This window comes from Pleurodeles waltl, chromosome 8, assembly GCF_031143425.1.
Source record: "Pleurodeles waltl isolate 20211129_DDA chromosome 8, aPleWal1.hap1.20221129, whole genome shotgun sequence".
NCBI classification, from domain to species: Eukaryota; Metazoa; Chordata; class Amphibia; order Caudata; family Salamandridae; genus Pleurodeles; species Pleurodeles waltl.
Genome location: NC_090447.1, coordinates 1,303,744,861 through 1,303,766,647, shown reverse-complemented (window position 1 = coordinate 1,303,766,647; position 21,787 = coordinate 1,303,744,861).

Below are 21,787 nucleotides of genomic sequence, written 5' to 3'. Positions count from 1 at the left end.
GCGCGCCAGATTCGTACTACTTATACCCCGGGTTATGCGACTTCCGGCATATCCGGGAGCGCGGCCAGGGGTAGGTGGAGTGCACCGCTTCTCGACTGCTACTAGTAAGTGCGATATCCTTTATGTTTTTCATACCGCTTAGTGCTGTTCCAGTACGGAGTTAACGTCACGGCCACCGGACTCTGGGAGGTTGACATTAACATACTTGTGTGCGAGGTATTATGCAGGGATGCACCCCGGTTGAGACTTTAAAACGGGTACTCCAGTTTTCTGATACTTGAAAGGCTATTGTTCGTTCTGATTTTTTGCATGCCTGTCTGTTCTGCATAAACAGTGCCCACTACATTTTCTCTCCCCAACCTTATATTATCTTCCTGTGGGGTGGTGTTTTTTTTTTGGGGGGGGGGGGCTTTGCACTACTAACAAACTAAACAGACACAGTAACTAAAGGTTTTTTATAAAAATTTTTGCTTTTGGCTACTATTATCAGTAGGACAACCACATTATGGGTGTACCTACAATTGGTTGCAGATAAAATAGAACTGCACAGAGGAGCATCTTCATATAATGAAGTTACTCTACCATAGGGTGGAATGAGTCCCTGAGTATATTATAATAGAGTTATGTGTTGTTTCTTTGTTAACCTTATGATCAGAGTGTTGCAAGTCGGGCCATTTGGCCTGCGTGATCCCATGAAGCTCTTTCTCGACTTGGGAGGGTAAGCCCATGTTGATTCATTTAGCATGGGTGTGTGATCACTCACATTATCACTTTGTGTTGCACAGTTTGTCACCGCTAGTGTATTTTCACTATTGTGATCACGTACTCTTTGGGACCGTGATCTTTTTTGTGAAGATTTTATTCTTTGCTAACTGTTTTTTCTTATATCTTTAGGGCGACTAATAGGAATAACAAGTCCGGGTCAGAGCAGACTCGTGTAAGTGACTGTTAACACTGTGACTGTTAGTTTTAGGTTGCAGGAGTCTAATTTTGCTGTTTTGTTTTTTGGTTGGAGAAGTTTTACAAACATATTAGGTCCTGAAGAAGCGTCAGTGGATCCTTTTGGACGCAAAACATGTCGACCTCATTTTGAGGGACGTCTGGCAATTTCGGACTCCCTCCCCTCTTTAAATTTTAGTGAGTGGTTGAGGATCACCTCGAACTCACTCCCGTGTTATTTTTAATCTTGGCCATCACCCAACATCGACGAATAAATAAATACTAAGTGAGGGTTTTTGAGCCAATTTTAGTTTCTATCAATCTCTCCTCTCTTTCTTCCGACCCAAAATTGGGTTTTGTGGCATCATCGATAAAAGATCTCCGGCAGAGAGCCCCCCCTCTCGGGGGGTGCCTGTCAGACATTGCAGCGCCAGTCTGACTTGGAGCCTGTCCGATGATGAAGCATGACACCCAATAGGGTGTGTGAGGACTCTTGCTCCTATTAATTAGGACTCCCTAGTATTCTCCCTATCTTCTTGTGTTTTGTTTGGCTTGGCAGCCATCCTTACGCTATGGTGCACAGGAGAGACAGCGGAGTCTAGCATATGATTTGAACATGCAAATCACACACTACCCATGGGTATATTAACCCCTTCGCTTGCACATGGTTTCACTTGCCAGAAGGATTTGGCACAAAGACAGTCCAGGATACTTTACATGATCTGACTATGGTCCAAGACACTAGAGGCGTTTGCGCTTGACATGAATTAAAAGGGAGTTGGTCATCGGTGGATGACCTTAGTCACTTCCTAAATCTGTCAGTGTTGTTGATCAATTGCCAACTAGTGAAGTCTTTGCACTGTATACCCTGAAAGAGTAATAAAACGATAGATTTTCACCATCTTTGTTAAGCTGTGGCATGGCTGTGCCTGTGATCATATCACGTTCTGAGCTGGCTAGCTTCTTTCCCAGCTCACAGTTTCCAGATCAGATAGGAATATACTCTTCCCCCTACTCTATCGCCTGCGGAAATCCTCCAGGCCCTGTCTTCTCTGCTCTCATTTTAAATCTCTAGGGATATCCTTTTGAAAGACTTTATGAGATTCATCGGTTTTCACCACTTTATGTTTGCAGATGACACCAAAATCTCCTTTTAGCTAGAAGTTATCTTCAGCCATGTGAAATCTCCATTTGCTATATAATTCAAGAAAGAGATATTTCAACTTCCTGCACCTATTTTAAAAGCACTTATCCAAGACTGAGCCACAATTCAATGTGGTATTATCACTTGGGCCATCTTTTTTATTTTACTAAAAATATATATATTGAACTTATGTTTAGAGGCTTTCAGCCAGCTATCTTCACCCACTGGTCTGTTATTGCGTCACTCACGCTTCTCTATGTCCCACTAGAGCACACTGCATAAGGCACTAGGTCTGCCCATATCAGCCATTGACTAACTTCACCATGAGTGACAGCATTCTGCCCTTTCACAAGGAGCACACCCATGCACAATGTAGATCCCTTCAGTGTCAGTGACTACTATGGCAATGTATTTGTTTTGAAAACAAAAAGATATTTTTACATACCGTCATTTTTTTTGGCTTGACGATGGCCCAACAGCTTCCCTAACAAAAAAGGTTTGCAAAAACCATGAAAAAAGAAGGCAAGCATTGACAAAGCCAATAGGCTAGCAAGCAGTCAAAGCCAGATCTACCAGCTTTGCCAATGAGTGTCTGTTCTAAGCTAAAGCATCAGCTATAATTGTTAACACTTCCTGTCAGCCATGGTAACAGCCTACACCTAGTTCCTCACAATGACTCATATCACACAATTTAGTTAGAAGATACTAATCTTCCTTGTAGGCTCTTCTCAGACTTTCTGTTGCGAAGCCGTTTAGTGCAAAGCAGCCTGAATCACTGCTCTCACATTTCATTTTGAAATTTAAAACTTGTTCTGCACTCAGCAACTTCCTTTCTAGCTCTAAATACTGGGTAGCATCCGGCGGTGGCAATTTTTCCTTTTTTCCGAATAAAATTGGGGACCTCATTCCCGGCCTTTGCTAAGACAGCGCCCTGGGTGTAGGCAGAGAGAAATGTGGCGCCCCTGCTGATGGTAGTGAATTAAATGATCCAGCAGGGGGTCTCTTCTGTGTTCACTGGTCAGTACCTGGATGAGCAGCGACTTGCCCCTAAATGTAAACATCCCTGGACCTCCCCCAGCTCACCTAAATCATCGAAGGTAGCTGCCTCACACAGATGATGGTTTTGTTGATTATTTTTTTTGCAGTTTTATATAGCACCGACTGGACCTGAAAGTATTGGAGCACTGATACATACAAAAATAAATATTAATATTTGGTAGGCACAGGGAGATCAAGTGCTTTGCCTAGAATAACATGATGTTGAACCAATGCGGAGACTCAAACCTGGTTCCCTAGCTTCAAAGTCGGCAGCTCTTGCTGTTACTCCACATCCTCTCTCCTAGTGTGTCAGCAAGGGTCAGAGGCTGAAGGGAGGGCAAGGCTGAGCGCTAAAGGGGTGTTAAAAACTTTGCCTGTGGTATGAAAATGAAGGACCTCTTTAAACTGGCAAATCAGACAGAAATGAACAGGCATATAGAAACGAACAGGCAGGGACAAGGCTAGAGCAAGATGAGAAGGGCGCTGCTGTTAGCATAACCTTCATGACGCAGCCCCATGTGCCCCTCAGAATATTGGCACCCTGGGCCTGTGTCCAACTCACCCATGCAAAATGCCAGCCCTGCCAGAACTCTATGTGCTGTGCATCTCCAGGAGAGTCATGAACCCCAACTTTAGTAACTACAACAGGGGTGTGTTCTTGATGGGCCTCTTCTGTCTGCAACTCGGCACACAAAGGCTAATAAATAATGTGAAACAGTGAATGGTTATTTGGTTGATTGAATGAAAGGAGGGACGGATGGATAAGTGTGTGAGTGAAAGGGTGGATGGGTGAGTGAAAGAGTGGATGGGTAGATGGAGGAATGAGTGAAAGGAAGGATGGGAGAATGGACGGACAAGTTAAAGGATGGAAGGATGGATGGATGGATAAGTGAAAGAATGGATGGATGAATGAAAGGGGTGGATGAAATGATAAATGGATGCCCGAATAGGAACAGTTAAAGGTTAAATGGATATGTGAGTGAAAGGATTGATGAGTGAAAAAGAGGATGGGGAATGGATGAAAGGCTGTATTGCTGAGTGAAAAGGTAGATGGATGATGAGAGAAAGGATGGATAAATGAGTGAAAGGACAGATGGAGGGGTGAGTGAATGAATGAAAGTATGGATGGCCAAGTGAAAGGGGTGTTGATGGATTTATGGATGGAATGAGTGAGAGGGAGGATAGGTGGATGAATGGGTGAAAGGGTGGATGGCTGGAGTGAAAGGGTGGATGGATAGAGTGAAAGGGTGGATGTCTGAGTGAGAAGATGGATGATGAGTGAAAGGATTGATGAGAGAAAGGACGGATGAGTGAGAGAATGGATAAGTGAATGTGAGGGATGAATGGGTGAAATGGTGGATGGAGGCATAGATCAGTGAAATAATGGATGAGTCAAAGGGAGGATGGATGGATGAGTTAAAGGAAGGGTGAATGGATGAATGGAGGAGTGAAAGCGTGGATGGATGAGTGAGGAGATGACTGAATGAGTGAAAGGGTAAATGGATGGGTGATGACTGGATGGGTGGAAGGAGAAGTGAAAGCCTGGATGGTTAAGTGAAAGGGTGGATGGATGGAGTGAAAGGGTGGGTGGATGAATGACTGAAAGGATGAATGGAGAGATTGATGAGTGAAAGGATGGATGGATGGAAGGATAGACTTGGAGATGATGGATAGGTTTGGATATGGATGGGAACACTGGCAGAATTGTGAAAGACTGAATGATAGATAAAAGAAAGAATGGTTTGCAGAATTTAAAGGTGAAATTATGGATATCAGCAGGTGGATGGAAGAATGAAAGGATGAATGGATATGTGCTTGGATACAAGAGACTAGCTCTTCTGGGTAGGGTTGTCATGACTTGCTTCATTCGCTTGATGCCCTGATAGCTTGTTTTGATGTCAGGAGTATTTTAATTTTCTGTTCAGTCCCTTGTGCATCTCCCGCCACAGTTTCGCAAGGCGATTGTAGACCTGGCTATTCTAAATCCACAAATTCATGAATGAATGAAAAACCTTGCTGTTCTAGATTTAGCCAATCCTCAAATGGTTCCATTAACTTTTATTCCCATCAACTCTGTCTTGCCATGACATCAAGTTCACACTTTCCAAAGCTCCTTCTCTTACCAGTGCTTAACTTTTACGACTGGTTGCATGTGGTATCACGAATTTTTGGGAAACTGGATTTATTTTTCATCATCATACTTTGGCCTAGTGCAACTTAGGGAAATCGGAAAAGGGAGAAAGATAGGGAAACTGTGACAAAGAGAAAAATCTGAGATTAAAATTAACTTTCAAGAGTGAAATAAAGAGGAAGTTTAAGGTGGAAGAAGAAAGAGGTATGAGGTGGAAACAAGATTAGACATGCTTGGTGTTTGACAATCCCGGATTCAGCTGTACTTGCAATGATTCCCTAAGAAAAACTTTGACCTCCGGAACAAATGTGAAAAGAAAAAAAAGAAAAAGTAACATGGGGCATAGTACCCTATGGGGAAATGGCTTGAGCAAGGTTGAGGGTCAATGGTTTCTATGAAGGGAGGAGTTTAAGAATTGTTCTAACTACTAATTTGGTTGAATCGGCTCAAACACAGGTTCTGCTCTGTCCATTAAGCGATGTAAGCAACACCTGAGAGTTACCTCCACTGGAGAGGCTGCTATAAAATATGTTCTCCCCTCCTCTGGCTAAAGCTGAGGAGGTGAGAGGTTAGTATGAGAGCCAGGTGGTCTTAGGTAACCTGTCTCCAAAATAGATCACACAACTACTGCCTCAAGATCACACCTGGGCTAGAGTTACAAAGATGCCAAGCAACGCAGCACAGCACCCAAAGTTGATGCGCTGTGTTGCGTGACAAGAAGAGAGCATGAGAGAGGCATATCTACAGAGATATGGCACTCTCCTCCTCTCTCCTTTGCACTGGTACAAAATCAGGTAGCCCAGCGCTACTTAGGGCCTGCAGTAGGGGTGACTTATATATGTTAAAAAGAAGAAAGGAAGGTGTAGGCCTGGCAAAAGGTTTATTTTTTCAGGTCCACATAGCAGTTTAAAACTGCACACAAAGGCTGCAATGGCAGGCCTGAGACATGTTTACTTGTCCTGGTAGTGAAAAACTCTGAAATTCATTATTTACTAATGTGAAGCCTACCCCTTCCACAGGATAACATTGGGGATTGCTTATTACATTTAATAAGCTGTAATTTCTGATTGGGAATGGGTTAGACCTATGATATCTAGTACCTATGGAATTCTTCTGATAAGTCCTTTTTAATGGTAAAGTCGGATTTATTGTTACAATTTTGAAAATGCCATTTATGAAAAGTTGACATTTTCCTGCTCTTTGCCCTGTGTGCCTGCAGCCTGTAATCCAATACACATCTGGGGTGGGGTGACAACTGGGCTTGTGCATTCCCTATTGAGAGCTACACACAAAGGGAACTTAGGTGTGACGAATGGGCCATCAACAGCCTGATGGGCTATCCTGGGTAGGATGGGAGGGAGGAGCTGACCAAAGCCTCACACTTACACCTGAATAGGCTTGGTCCTGACCCTACACCTGTAGTGACTCTGTAGCCAGGGCAGGAATGGATAACCTCTGTGCACTTCAAAACCCTTCTTTGAAGTCTCTCCCACTTCAAGGACACAACTGGGTATAACAACTGGATGTCTGACCCTACCAACTCAGTACTTTTGTTGAACTCTGGATACTCTGCCAGGAAGAAGGACTGCTGTGCTGCTACAAGGGCTGCTACTCTGCTGGACTGCTGCTCTGGAAGAACGGCTTTCTTGTGACGACCTGCTGCCACCTGCTCTCCTTGCTTATTTGAGAAGGACTAGACCCACAACACTTGAACTCAGAACGAGAGTGACTCCAAGGGCCTCCAGGCTTGCCTTCTGTTCTTCTGAAGTCTCAAGGACACAAAATACTTCCAACTCATCACATACAGCACCTGGACTCTGCCATCTGTAAGTTGTGCTCTGCCAAGTGGTGCCAGTCCAATCCTGGGACCTTTGAAGCGGTGGTCCAGTCCAAAATCCACACATCCATACCATTGCATTGCTCGGAACCAGCGCATCTCCATCGACGCCAACACATCACCACTGCTGTGAGAATCAAGGACATCGCATCGCCGTCAATGCCAGAGCATCACCGCTGCTGTGAGAATCGGGAACACCCTATTGCTGACTGCAAGACACATTGTCTCCTTTCCTGATGCATCTCTGAGTTTGCTTGGGTCTGAGCCGTCACATGGACTACATCCTCGAGATCTACGCTAACACATTGCATTTTTTGCTCCTTGCAACTTTTTGTCGACATCAACACAACTCCGAACCAAGGAACTGATCCAGTGGGCCAAGGCTGGTCCCTGCACCCCACCCACGCTCCATCGTGGTCGGCCTAACTTTTCAGATTTGATCTGCTCTAGTGTGACCAGATATCCCCAATTGGCGCTTTATGCTTCTGAGCACTACAACTTAATTTATTATTTAACAAATCATATCTTGACTTCTACTTATTAGAGCTTTGTTTTTTTGGTCTTGTGTGTTTTCTTTAAATTAAGATCTATTTTTCTAACTAGATGTGGTAACTTTTTGTGTGATGGTTGCACTATTTTACTGTTAGAAGTGTTGCACGAATACTTAACACACTGCCTTCTAAGTTAAGCCTGACTGCTCTTTGTCAACATATCCAGGGGTGAGCACAGGTTGTTTTAGGGTGTTTTGGGGACTAGGGAGGTGGTTCCTGCTTGGACAGGGTGCATACGTCTGCCAACCAGAAACCCAATTCCTAACAGGTGGTCTCATGGACACACCAGACATCCCCCCTGCAGGTATGGTGCAGTCATTCACTACACTCACCTGCATGGGAGCTCTCTCTCATGCTTAAAGTGCTTGGGGCATGCTACCTGCACTGTGAAACATGGACAGAGCAGCTTTGAAGCAACTGCTCTGTATTTCACTTTCACATTTATTGTAATAGGGTGCACTGTCTCTGTTTGCACCCGGTGCACCTAAATAAAGGTGCACCATGGCACAAACAGTGATGGTCCACCCTTTTAATAATACACCCACATAACTGCTCACCAAATGAAGGTACAATAAAAGATGATTTAAAAAAATTATTTGCAAACTTGCTCTTGGTTGATCATGTTACAATTTCATATGGTAGAAGAAGGTCAGGATGTCACTTACTCAGGCTGGAGGAAAAGGAAAAAAACATGAATAAAGGAAGAGATAATAATGCGTGTGACAAACTATTAATACTTCTAGATTGCTCTGTTCACAGTGGTATCTTTTGTCCTACTGTGGATGTAATGATGATCTGAAATATTGTAAATGCTATGTGATCATTTTGGAATGTAATGATGATCTGAAATATTGTAAATGCTATGTGATCATGTTTGAAATTGTTTAAAAACATATTATAAAACGTGTTAGTTTGTGGAACTTATATTTTTTGGAGAAGCCTGTAGAAATGTAAACATCAGAAGAGTATATAAATTAAGAATGTACATAATGAATTGCAAGAATATTCAAATATGTTTTAAATTAGGAACTGTTTTAACATTAAGAAAATGATGAAAACAGGTGGATTTAAATAAGATGAATTTAGATTGTGTACCAATATTTCATTTTACTGTGTTTCTGTTGCCTATTTTGGCGCAACCTAAACCTAATAAATAAATCTGAAACTAGAAACTACTATCATAGGTCACTTTAACCTCTGCGACGAGGACTGCAAAGCCCCAGTCACAATCAAATGTAGATGAGTGTTGACACCTGGAACTTTAAAGAACAGGTCCAAGACTCTGCATCATAAAACTTGGCATAAGTTAGATTCTGTTCCAGTACTAACTCTGATATAAAGTTAAACTGCGTTCTCCAAAACCAGGAGGTTTCTCGGAACATAAACATTTTTAAAACCCATACATTTCATCCAGGTCCAAGTAACATAGTCCTTTTTGCTAGAAATTCAAGGCTAATTGTTATAATCTGTTGGGTTTGTAATGTGTTTCCTGACCCACTCTCTAGTTTACAAGCTCTGCTCCTCCAAGCTTCTCATTGAATGTTGGTGAGTGACTGGAAGGATGGATAGCAGTTAGAAAGAGTGGGCTGAGCAGAGAGGATACTGTTGTTGGTGGGGTGCTCTTCTAAGTGACCTGTTATCTCTTCACTAAACCTACGAGCTATTAACTTACCTAACTGGCTAGCTGCCTCCTGCTTACCAAGAAGGAATCTTCAAGTACAACACTGACGAGATAAAATAATTAAAAGTAATAAAAAGAAGAGGAAGATTTGGATTCCCCACCAGTGTCTTCAACATCCGACAGCCTCCAGGTAAAGCAGTAGTCAGTTGGCAAATGAAATAAGGCTGTGCTTTGCCCTTAATATCCTCAACCTCAACATCACTTCATGGTGAGGCAGTGGCTGAAAAAGGAGAGAAAAGAAGAAACATGGACAAAAGGAATGGGGTGGAATAAGTGTTGCAGAGAACCAAGCAAGGAATAGACGTTTTTCCTGGTGCTGAAAGTGCTGCTTAGGAGCTGAGTGTTAGCAGTCCACCTCTAAATCTGCCCAGGGATAACATGGTTGTCAGCTACTCTACTGCTGTCTGCAGCCAGTGAGGGTCAGGCACAGTGAAAATATATTGTCAGCTGCTAATACTTCACGTAGTTGTTTAGTATTTATTTGTAGACCAGAGAATGTGTTTCACATCAGGGAGATACATGCACTCCTCATACCTTCTTCTGCAGACTCTTGCAGAACCGGAGGCACTTACTCCTTGGGAAATATACTAAATACTCAGGACCAGGGACATACACTACAAGCACCCTCTACTATACACATTTTACAGGACAAATACTCAACATAACCTCTACTGTGCACTCTTGCAGCACTTGGACCACCTGTAGCATAACTCTCTCCTACGCACTCTCGCAGACCCAATATACTGCATACTCACAGACACACACCCTCTACTGCACCCTCTCCCAGGACCAAGGAAATATACTGCACACTCACAGACGCGACGCACCTCCCTTCTTTGGAAATGCAAACAAGTGGCAGGACAAGATTGCAAAATAAAGGTGCACTGGCTCTCAACCTACATGACACACCTAGAGTTGGCTACAAATTCACTCACCAACATTCTATGATACCATAAACTTGGCTGAGCGGAGCTGAAAACGCACTACAAACAGCAGATTATAACACGTCTCCTTCTCTTAGAAAATATTGAAAATGCAAACAAAACTGTAAGATATTCGATCTCTGATAAGAATGATACATTATTCACAAAGCAGTTGCATCCAAACCCATCCACACAAAGTTGAAAGCACATCCGTGTACAGGTCACCGAGAACCAATCCAAACAAAACCTCAACCACGAGCAGTACCTGGGGAACAATAGTTTCACATCAGGGAGACACATACATTCCACATGCCCTCTACTGCCTACTCTTGCCGGACCAGTGGCACTCACTCCTTGTGAAATATATTACATACTCACCTTCTACTGCACTCTTGCAGGACCATGGACATACACTACACTTATTTATTTGAAATATGCTGTACAATTCTTTCTCATCATGTAGAACACTCCAGACCTCTTTCACACTTGCACAGGCAAAAAAAACACCCCTTCTTACTATGCGATCAACAAATTTCAACAACACCCCTTAAAGTGTCCGATGTGTTCAGAGTTCCCACATTCAAAACATGTATTGATTTTACTTCTATTTCTATGCTCTTATTTTCTCATCAACCCTTTAATCTTTCTTTACCCCATTGTAGCTTCCTCTACACACTGCAGGGTTTATTTATTTACACTTTGCAGGGGGGGGTGTTACACAATTGATGCAAATTGGCACAAAATGTTTATTTGAAAATTTACTTTCCAGCGCAAAACAATTTTTTCGCTGGAAAGTTGCCTGAGGAAAATGCAAAGCATTGTTTAGTGCTGCTTTGCATTATTGAGCACCAAGGGGATATTCCATGGGTGGTACACAGGTGTTCCCATGCAACCACCTATGGTTTTTGATGCAAAGCCCAAGGCAGATAGGGTTTTGCATTAAAAAATAATTCTGTTTTGACATTGGCGTTATTAAGGAGAAATGCTTTTATTTCTTTGATTTTTTCTGGCTGTGCATATGTGCGGAACATTGCAGCAAAGATACAAAGTAGGAAAAGTTTGTCTAAGCACAGTATGTTGTACTGGACTCTTTCAAAACCTATGCTAGACATAACGTACACACCCTTGCACTAAGGTGCAAAGGTGTGTGCTTGGCACTGGCAGCCTGATTATCCACCAGTCCTTGGTAGAGACCAGGATAGCATCATATATCTGTAGATATAGCGCTGTCCTGCTTGTTCCCTCTCACACAACTCTGGTTTCTGCGCTGCGTTGTGAGACAATTTAGTAAATAGACCTGTTCATGTTTTGTTCTTGTTACCCCTCAACTTTACTGTGTGTGGATACTTAGTTACACATTTCCAGCCCTTGAATGTTTGCAATTGTGGATGCAAAGATATTTTCTCTCCTCTATCTCTGCTGGACCTAACTAATTTTTGACAACTGTATTCACTATTTTTCTTGGCACAGAGCAGCAACCCCTACTTAGGTATATTATGCACATTTCCAGACAAATAAAGCACTATGGTTATAGAACGGAGCCAGAATAATTCAAACATTTACACATCATAAGAGAAATTTGTCATCATTAATGGAACCTGATCAAGGCTGGACTAGAGAACCAAAACCAGCCCCTGCTTCCTCCTCTTATTGCTTCCTTGCTGTATATTTATTTTCTCTCCTTGTCTCCTCTCTTCTTACCTCCTGCTCTCTTTCAGCTCCCTGTGACTGCTGCAATTAATCTCCAGGATCCGGGGAAAGTGGCCGAGGCACCAGCAGTAGTCCTAGGCCTCAAGACTGACCTCCAATAGCTCCAGCCCACGGATGAAGTGCCCGATGAAATAAAAGACCAGGCCTGATGGGTTGCTTGTCACATTGCAGTGACAAGCAACCCATCAGAGATCAGGAGTTCAGAGATCAGGAGTTGTGGACATTCATGCAAGTTTTTTGCACCTAATTACATTGGGAAGAAATAGGGCTGCTGCTCCAGGGACAAGTTCAATATTCATGTATGTTACAAATAGGGCCCACACTCGCTGAACTTGGACCACTGTAAACTCAGGGGTGGTACAGTATGTGAAATATCCAAAACTGGGCAACAGGTGGTCTTCCAGCTTTTTAAAAGCATGTGTGTGATCTCTTTCTTCAGAGCAGCTGTGAGTGGGTAAGAACTGTCTTCTCCGGTGTAGCATGAGAATATGAGCAAAGGGTCGGGTTAGAGGGTTGTGCCTATTATATCTTTGATGGTGTTCACCATCAGGTTCCACTGTGTTTGAATCTGCATTGCCACCACCTGTGTGTCATGGTACCTGGATATCAGCATCCCCTCCAACACTGCATATACAGTCTTTAACTGATCTCTTTGGTTAACCTTGTAAATTGCAAGTGGCCGATGTGGCTTTAAGGGAATCAGTGTCATTATCTACTGACTCTTCTGCCCTCAACTTCCTTGACATGAGTGTGTATGTTTCAAAACTATTTGTATGCCTGGTGTCCGTCAATGTCAAAATAACGCATCTGGGGGCCAGATGTATCATGCATTTTTGCGATCGCAAACGGCCAAATCAAGCCATTTGCGATTGCAAAAATGCATTTTGGTATGCATGAATTCCAATTTGCAATTCGGAAACTTGTTACTGAATAGCAAATTGGAATCGCAACTACATACGGTTTGGTATTAGGAAGGGACGCGTCAAGGGCGTCCCTTCCTACTACCGAATTGCAGCAGTATGTAGGAATGTTTTGTGACAGGAATGTGGTTGCAAAACATTCGCATTTTATCAACTACTTCAAGTAGGTGTAAACCCATTCGCAAACAGGAAGGGGTCCCAAAGGGACCCCTTCCCCTTTGTGAATGCATGCAAAAAAAAAATTTAAGAGCAGGCACTGGTCCCACGGACCACTGCCTACTCTGCAAAATTCAAAGGAAAACTTTTTATTTTCCTTTTTTAAATGCATCCCGTTTTCCTTGAAGAATTTAAAAAAACAATTGCTTTATTTAAAAGCAACAACAGACATGGTAGTCTGCTGAGCCAGGCTGGCCACAATCTCTGTGATTATAGCCATTCACAGTGGGTCGCAAATTGCAACCTACCTCATGAACGTTCATGAGGAAGGTCGATTTGCGAGCCATTGGGAATCGCTAATTGAAACTCCTGGAGTTTCATACATTCAAATAGGGATTACGTAATTGTGATTCGCAGATGATCACAATTAGGTAATCGCTATTTGGAAAAATGATACATCTGGCCCTTGGTTCTTCATTTTGTCAACAATCTTGTGTAATGAGGAATAGGAAGTCAGAAGTTTAAAAGGGAAAGCTGACAAGTGACAGGATAGTACAACTTTCTCCACTGTGTGAGGATTTAACTCCTACAAACACTTACCACATACCTTACTCGGACATCAAGGGGTCATTACAAGCTGCCCAAAACATGCCTAGAAACACACCGAGGTACACCCCCTCTTGAAGAAACCCTCGGCTGACCCATCTGAGCTAAAGAATTTCCGGCCCATCTTCCTGCTACCATACCTGGACAAAGTACTAAAAAAGGCCATCAACTCACAGCTGCAGCAATTCATCGAGGACAGCAACTCACTGGACACCTCCCAGTCTGGGGTCCGCAGCAACCACAGCACGGCAACAGCTCTTCTTGCAGCCGCCGATGGCATTCCTAGACTGCAGCCACACCGCAGCACTCATACTACTCGACCTCCCAGCAGCCTTCGACATGGTCTCCCACAGCACCGTAGGCCCTAGACTCTGTGATGCAGGAATCCACGGAAAAGCCCAGCAATGGATCCTTTCCTTCATCTCTGGAAGAACACAGAGAGTCAGGCTCCCACCCTACACATCCAAACCTACAGAAGTCAGCTGAGAGTTCCTCAGGGATCCTCCCTGAGCCCAACACTCTTCAACAAATACATGGCCACACTTGCAGCCATCGTCAGAGGGCACAGAATAAACATTGTGTCTTACACTGATGACACACAACTCATCATATGGAACTTCCACACAGGAATGGAAGCCGTCGCCACCTGGATGAGAGAGAGGTGCCTCAAGCTCAACTCAGATAAGGCCGAGCTCATCATCTTCGGAAACTCCACCTCAGCCTGGGATGCCTCCTGGTGGCCCACATCTCCCAGCGCCCAGCCTTCTCCGACAGACCACACCCGCAACCTAGGAATCATCCTTGACTCCTCCCTATCAATAACCCGACAGGTAAACACAATCACCTCCTCCTGCTGGCACACGCTCCGCCAACGTAGAAAGATTTTCAAATGGATCCCAGTAGACTGCCGCAGGACAGTCACTCATGCCTTAGTCACGAGCAAGCATGACTATGGCAATGAACTCTACGCCGGCACCATAACAAAAATATCAGAAAGCTGCAACTCATCCAAAACGCCACCCCAGACTCATCCTGATCCTCCCCATCAGCAACATATCTCCCAGCACATGAGGACCCTCCACTGGCTCCCGGTGGATAAACAAATCATCTTTAAGCACTCACCCACACCTACAAAGCCATTCACACCATCGGACCAGCCTACCTAAATCACTGCATCTCCTTCCACAACCGTGCCAGACCACTCTGCTCCGCCTAGCAGGCACTGGCTACCGTCACACGCATACGGAAAACCATCGCCGGAGGAAGGTCCTTCAGCTACATTGCAGCGAAGAACTGGAACAACCTACCCATGCACCTCAGACAAAGCCCATCGCTCAGATCTTCAGGAAGAAACTCGAGACATGGCTCTTCAGATGAGGTTCTGTCTGTCAGCCCTCCCCGCTTATCCTCACTCCCCCCAGCGCCTTGAGACCCTCACGGGTGAGTAGTTGCGCTCTACAAAACTGATTGACTGCTGAGGATAAAAATGGGCCCCTTCAGAAATGAGGAATTATGATGGGAATCTGCAGTACTGCTCCAGATCACTCCGCAGTTCCTGAATTTCCCTTGAATTTTATGCATAGATTTAACCTACTTATTGCAGACGGAGGCTCTGCTAGTAACACCAAAGACATGCTGTATTGACGGAAATCTTGTGACCTGGATTCAGCTGATAACTGCTGTTACTGGCCAAATCAGGACTACCAGACGTTGGAGTGTGGCCATTGACCCACAGCATACAGCTTGTGTCTGAATCCCTAATCTGAAAGTAGTCCTTCACCATTTCTAAGGATTCAAAATATAACTGTGCACAACCTCAGGCCACAGTGAAATTTTCACCTTCGTAGAACTCCTAATTACGCCCCATGCATCTTTACTGCGCTGCTACATTTGTACCTTTCTTATGTTGTTATAAAGCATGTTACATTAGGTGCTAGGAAACCGAATTAGCGCCTGACTTGTCAAGAAAAAGTGCAATTATTTTTTGTGCAATTAATTCTTTTATGCCTGCATCAATCTGGGACCTGAATCATTAATGGTGAATTTTTAAGAAAGTTTAGGCCACACACTTCTTCAGAAACGCCAGTGTGTTGCAAGGCAGCTGAATCTTTACGGTCAGCTGTGTCAGCACTTTGTGAGAAATAGAAACCAATCATGTGATACTCACATTTGCTTTTGCCGAGTCTAAAATCCAAAGTCTTAAGTCCACACTGAGTGAACGTTTTACTCATCATCGTGTGTGACTGGGGTGCTTTTTTGAGTTTACCTTTAAGGAACAGCACCCTCATGTCATTGAAATTCCACCCTACTGGGACGTGTTGACGCAGAGTTGATGTTTCTGGCATAGACTATGTTGATTCAGAAGTAAATCCTCCTGGTTTAATAAGCATCTGCTCAGTTTATACTACAGCTGAGCTATGTCTGCACTGCATGAGGCAATCACGTTACTGCAATGGAATGAGGATGCACTATTTACTTCCATGGTTAAGACCGCCCACAAGTGCAAGTGCAAATGATCGGATTAGCCAAATTGACACACAAGCCTCTGACCTACAACTAATAGTATTACCTCACACAACCTCTGATCCACCTTTGATGTATTTTAACACATTTTTATTGGTTTTACAGCTTTCACTTCAGTTAGTACATCAGCTGTGGTGTTACAAAGGGTTTTATAAGCAGATCTTATGATGCGTTACACTTGCTAACAATTCAAGAAGCAGGTGGTAATTCTCTTCTGTTCAAGTGTTGTACAAAAGGATGAGACGGCAGGGTAATGAAGTGTTGCCGCATTCATAATGAACTTACACATGCTAAATAAACCAGCAACGATGCGAACTCGTAAAAAAGAAAGAGGAACTCAGGCAGTTAGATGGTAGGATTGTGGAATGACCACAATTTGGAGCTTACTGATGTAATCATATGTATTACAAGGTCTCACGGTTTTACATTGAGGTTGGCAGGGCTTGGCTGTGGAGGCGATTCAACATAATATGCAGAAGGTGTACCGGGTGTTTGAACTATTATGAGTGGGGTTTCCACTTCTGTGCTGCTCTCCACTACTTACCTATTTTGCTCATAGACCTGAGCAAGAAGTATTTTCGTTTGTCGGCAATGTTACGAATATCATAGGATGTGAAGTTCAAGGATATCTGTTGTCGTCTCTGATGTCATCCCTCAAAGTGTGTAATAGGTTATCCTATTGGCTGGCTATCGGGTTCACCTGGCCCCCTCTGGCCTCATACCTATGAAGCACTACACTCGCCACATCTGCCCATCTTGAAATGGATTCAAGCCAATATGCCAACGTTGGGGGGCTTTGCACCTTCACCTCATCATGATGGCTCTCCTAGCGAGAAGGGATACGTCTAAGAATCTGGCTTCAACTGCTCGTACTTTGGAACCTGAAAAGCCACGGGATGCAACTCTTCGAGGCTCATAAGGTCATTACGACCTGTTGTTAGTGACAGAGCTCCAGTGACCTTGTTTCAGTAGTACTGTAGTCATATACAGTTTCATGTCATATGCTTCAGCCCTGCATTGACAGCCAGAGATCTGAGGCAGCCAAGGCTGGTTCTGATGCAGATTCTGTTGAAATGTTCTGGGAAAGATAAGCCCTCTGCAGTATATTGAATTAGATATATTTAAAACTAGCATCATGGGACACCTTTTTGGGGGAGAGCCAATAATTTTTCTCCATTTTTTAGAATTGATGGCTCTACCCAGATTAGTTTCCCAGGTCAAATTAGGTTCTACTTTTGGATTGGACTGCTTTCCTAAGCCACTGGATCCGTTTTTTTAACCTGTGCCCATTGTGTGTAACTTATGAACTAGAGAAGAGTTTGGGGTTCTCTTTCTGCTATTTTCCATTGGGTGTGTCATGCAGTGCAGGACGAACGGAGGTGAATGGCCAATATTTTAAACTCAAGAAGGAACAACTGACTTAACATTTACAATGCAGAAAATATTTATAAGGGGTCGGCTGTCACCATCATGTCCAGGAATATCGCTGGAGCGAAAACCATTATTACAGACGGATTCTCAGCAGTAACCAGCTGCAACTATACTATAATTATATTGCAAGAAACATGGCTAATAGACCCAGTCCACTTAGGAGGTTACACATCACACCACGTCAGTGCCAAAAAATCAAACAAATCAGGCAGGCCAAGTGGAGGTCTAGCCACGTATGTTTCCACGGAGTTACACGCTACAACAGAGCAGCTGGCATATTAAAAAAACGATATGCAAGCCGTCAAAATCACTTTCAGAGATAATCGAAAAACTCCTCTTGTAATTTTTAATGTTTGTGCTCACCCGCAGAAACACCAGAAAACCCTGCTTTTTGATAAATTACTCAATAAAGCAGAAGAGATAAGATGCGCTCACCCAACATGGGACATTTTAGTAATGGGCGACTTCAACGCCTACCTAATTTACACTCCTGAACCTGATGAGCAATTGGCAGCTGAAAATGCTATATGGTCAGTGCTGCCTCAACTCCCACCAATACGGAAGAGACTGGACGCAATGGGTTAGCAGCTGGTAGAGGCATTAAAGCATTTGAGCATGAGGGTTCTAAATGGCAGGACCAAAGATGACATGCTGCCAAGCTATACCTATTATAGCACAAAGTCTGCAACCATAATAGACTATACAGCTGGGTCTCTCCCCTTGCTAGCTCATGTGACCAAGTATATTATTAAAACCACTCTCCACAGCGATCATTAATATCAACATATAGAACTGAACTTGAATGCCCCACATTTCCTCCCACCTGTTGCTGAACTAGGAACCATTGCATCCATCAACTTAAACCATCTGACGTGGTCAGAGTCCTCATTACCACAGCTGTGTGAAAATATAAAAACCTTGTTTTAATCGGCAACGCTTTAGGACTCACCAGTGTGGACCGCCTTTCTACTTTCACTACCCTCGTTCAGCTTCGCCAAGCGTCAATCACCAACACAAAATCGGATGGTGTCTTCAAGTCTATCAGTGAAAATTCTAAAACTAAGAAAGAAACTGAGGCACGAGCTCAGAGTAATTAAAGATAGACCTTTCACAGAATCTTCATGTGTCCAAATAAAGGCCCTTCGAAAATACTACAAAAATCAGGTATGGTGTGAGCGTATCAAGAGGGAGGGCAACTTCTGGCTCAAATTACTCTATAACTCAAGAAGGGCAAATTCTAGGGCCTTTTGGGCAACAGTCAATGGCATTGACCGGCAGTCAAGAGCAATTAACTACTCATCAATTCCTGAGACTAAAATGGGCGGACTACCCTGGCCAACATCTTTTTCAAACCAGTCTCATCTGAAGCAAATTTACATCTGAAGGATGGACTTCTGTCAGATCGACGCTGGATTCAGCACCAAGGTAGACTCCCAAGTAATTAGGAGGGGGCGTAGGGATGGGGCCCCCAGCCCCAATGGCCTTCCACAGGCAATATTTAGGCCAATTCGGAGTACTGGTCGACCACACTGGCAATTCTTTACACCGAAGTTGAGCGTAATACAACCATCCCAGACAGTTGGAGAGAATCTATCATCAATCCGATATTCAAAGGGGGTGGCAGAACAAATCTGGCCAACTATAGACTGATTGCTTTAGTTGACAGTGAGGCTAAATATTTTGCCACCCTAATCTAGACGACCTGCTCAACTTGTCTAATTCAAACAACCTAGTTCCCCTAAATCAAACTGGTTTCCGGAAGGGTTACAGCACAATGATTAATATTCTAGCACTAAGTGACATTGCCGACAGAGCAAAACACCTAAAGAAAAAGTTACATTTAAGCTTTCTGGATTTCAAAAGCGCCTTTGATCGGATGGACCAATCAATTCTTTGGCACAAACTGAGAAGCTGGGGCCTCCAAAAGCGGCTTCTCCGGAGCATCGAAATGCTATTTGATAATATCTGGGTTCAGATCAAGGTAGCAGATGGCTGGAAAATTTGAAAAGCAAAAGCAGTACATCGCGCTGAAATGTAAAGCCCTGTCCTTCGCCTTCTGTGTCCTAGCCAAAAGGTTAAAAGGGCCTTCATACAAGCCTTTGCTGTCCATCATGTCTGCCAAATTCCTTCCAGGTGTCACATATGGAAGCGCAGCACTATACAGGAAAGATGCCTTGCTCCTGGATCAGCAACAAATAAAAATCTACAAACAAGTTTTTAATCTTCCCCGTACTGCTTCCTGTGCACAGGTTAGGTAAGAATTTGGCCTTAAACAACAACAGCTGGACAGGAAAGTACATACAATAAAGACCTGGTATAAAATTAGAAGAAACAATGCCAGCCCTTTAGTCGTGGCTTTATGGAATTCAGTAAGCAATGATTCAAAGTCGGTATGTAACAGGTATTTGCAGCATTCCCTGCAAGAGACACAAATGGTACACCTATGGGACTCCAATATGTCATATCCCTTCTGTGCCGTGCTAAAAAAAGGAAATAGGTCTTAAATCCTTCCTAGTTGATAAATGTAAATTTGCACCAGGCTCGAATGCCTGGTTTCTTATAACCCTCTAAATTGCTTTTTACATCATAATATGTGATTGCATTCTACTTCACCACAAAATGGTAAGTAGATGTACAGCTACACACATACATACAATAAATAGTCAAGATGGCAATGGTTGGGTGTTAAAATGTTAAAATGGTGTTTCTGATTTAAATAGAATTAATTACAAGTCTGCTTTTCAGAGGCCGCATCCCACCTGTCGGTTCACTTACTAACACCATTTCAATGTGTAAAATGTTGTAACCAAGAGAGGTAACTACTGATCATTAGCCAGTGATGCAATCACATGGGGTTGCAGCTTGTTTTTATCCATATCAACCCTAATTAACTTCTTTCCTCAGTGGTCTCGAAACTTAAGTCCCCTGGGCAGAAAGCAACAGAGGCCAGACCAGAACACTTAAAGTGGAGGCAGAATGTCACAGTTGACTATCCACAAAGAACATTCGCCCCAACACCATACAAAAGACACTCAACTAGTAGCCCAAAAAGTGTTGGCGTAAAGGAACAGGGATGGACTGAAAGCAACTGCTGACGAAAGGAGAAACACCTTAAAATCCAATAGGAAACGTCAGAGATTTTAGACAAAAACTAGAGCAAAGAGTCCACGATAGAAGAAACACCATTATCATTAATGGTGGAAATTTCTCAGAGGGCCTGAAAAATAAGGAACAGGTTTGCCAGAAGTCGATAGGTAGGCTAGACTTAATATAATCACAGGATTCAAGAACAGTCTACAGAATCCAAACATTGAAAATGTCCATGTCCAGTGACTGAATCATGTTTTGTGGAAAACAGACGTCCAACAGGTCTTAAGCCTCAACAAGGAACTGATTCTGAAATGTTCCAATCTGAATTTTCTTGCACCATATCTAGGTGTGGGCGAAATCTATAGTTTTTTGTTCTTAAAAAACATATGTAAATCATATGACAAATATGTCACAAATCAAGTGAGTATGGGTGACCTCAGATACGTGTCCTAAATCTCCACACGGGTATAACCTAAGAGCACAGAACATGATTCCATAGAACTATACTCTGTGGGGACCAGAGAGGTATGGGGGAGAAAATACACACAGACAGTTGGATTCAGCTTTTTATACAGTGTAAGGTGTCAAAGCAAATGGCTTAGCTCAATGAGGAAGGCCTTGGCAAGAAGGGCACCAAAATGAGGAGAGGAACCAGCAAAGACAGTGGCTGTGACAAAACAGATATACACTGTAAGTTATATGAACCACAAAAATGTAAGGTAAATGCCATATCATATATGAGGAGCACCGGAGCAACAAGGGAAGACCTTGTCACACAGGATAAGTGGTGACAGTCTGCTGAGGGCAAACAAAATTTAGAGCAATAACCCCCACTTGACTTTGAATGAAGGAACCCTAACAGGAGTGGAACCAAGAAGTGAAGAACACCAAACATCAAGTGACAACTAATGAAAGCAAGAATCTTAGACCATGATGTTGCTATGGAATATGACTACCTTCTTACTATGCTTACTTTGACCAGGAAGGACTTCTCTGATCTTTTTGAGCCCCATTGGCGCTGAATGTAGTGGTGCTTGGGGTGCTGCAGCACCGAACAATAATCATGCTGAAGTTCAGAAGGTGAATGAGAAATAAAAATGCCTTTAC